We start from the raw sequence: 1,483 nt of genomic DNA on the forward strand, positions 1-1,483 counted from the left end.
CAAACCACATCGCAAACACTTCAAACTTGGCAGGCACTCACCCTTCAGACCTGTGTTCTCCACGGCTCTCCCACCTTGCTCACTTGTCAGCTTCCTTAATATTCTCACGGGGGCCTCTAATCTGACGTCAAGAAAGGAACTTCCAGCCTCAGCTCCTCCACTTCAGGCCTTTCCCTACCCCTCTCTTCAACTAATTAATCACTGGTATTTATTAAGTACTTTTTTTAAGTGGTGTTTGTTAAGCCCACTCTCAGGATCACACCTGGAGAGTTTCCAGTACTCTACCAGTCTCGAATATGGGAGGGAGAGTCAAGCAGAGGCATACCCATCCCATTCCTAGCTTGGGCAGTGACTAGCGAGTGGAAGGCAATCTGCTATAAATCAAAACTTCCCTTCACTGGGCAGCAGCAGCATGGGATAGAGTCGAGGAACAAGAGGCGAAGCCGGAATTAGAACCCACCTCCTTCTGATTTACTGAGGACAGAGCACTGTCTTAAGCTCTTGGGGAGAGTACAATAGTGTAGACATGATCTTGGCCCTCCAGGAACTCACAAAATAATGCTTAGCTGCAGGGCTGAAATATCCAATAGGATAATTGCTCCCAAATCTCCCAAGTGTTCTGCTTTTTGGAAAATCTGAACAGCTTTGTGGTTGGTAGGGTGACAGAAGCAGCATGACTTAGTGAAAAGAGCCCAGGCTTGGGAGTCAGAGGAAGTGGGTTCTAATCCCAGATCTGCCACTTGTGGTTGTGTGACCTTGGGCAAGTCACTTAACTTCTCTGTGCCTCAGTTACCTCATCTGCAAAATGGGGATTAAAAGTGTGAGCCCCACCTGGGACAACCTGATTACCTTGTAGCTACCTCAGCGCTTAGAACAGTGCTTGGCACATAGTGCTTAACAAATGCCATAATTATTATTATTATTATTTGTTCAATGAATGGTTCTCTCCTTCACTCATTTTCTCCCCACAGGTATCCAGCCTGAGTCCTTTTTTTGTAATAGTACTTGTTAAGTGCTTACTATGTAACAAGCACTGTTCTAAAGTGCTGGAGTATATTCAAGTTAGTCAGATATGTCCCACCCCCTGTCCCACATGGGTGTCATATCTAAGTAAGAGGGAGAACAAGCATTGAATCTCCATTTTACAGTTCAGGATACCAAGGCACAGAGAAGTTAAGTAATTTGCCCAACATCACACAGCAGGCAAGTGAAGTAGCTGGAATCAGAACTCTGGTCTTCTGAGTCCCAGGCCCATTCACTTTCCACTAGGTCATACTGCTTCGCTGTTACTTCCTGTGACTCCTTCCACTAGCTGCCTCTTCATTAGTTAAACCAGAACAAGAGGGCTCAAGGTGTGAACAGGGTCTAGATCCCAAATCAATGAATTAATCAGTGATATTTATTGAGCATTTACTGTATGCAGAACACTGTGTTAAGCATTTGAGAGAGTACAATGCAACAGAGTTTGTCATCAATCAAAGAA

At 44.8% G+C, this 1,483-nt stretch overlaps 1 non-coding gene across 1 annotated transcript; it reads left to right on the forward strand.

Annotated features, from left to right (window-relative positions):
* Positions 1–244: 244 nt before the first annotated feature.
* LOC119927877 lies at positions 245–382 on the forward strand. The gene has a single exon (XR_005450843.1). It is a non-coding gene; the product is annotated as a small nucleolar RNA SNORA7 (small nucleolar RNA).
* The last annotated feature ends 1,101 nt before the right edge of the window (positions 383–1,483 follow it).

Source organism: Tachyglossus aculeatus, chromosome 4 (genome assembly GCF_015852505.1).
Source record: "Tachyglossus aculeatus isolate mTacAcu1 chromosome 4, mTacAcu1.pri, whole genome shotgun sequence".
Taxonomy (NCBI): domain Eukaryota; kingdom Metazoa; phylum Chordata; class Mammalia; order Monotremata; family Tachyglossidae; genus Tachyglossus; species Tachyglossus aculeatus.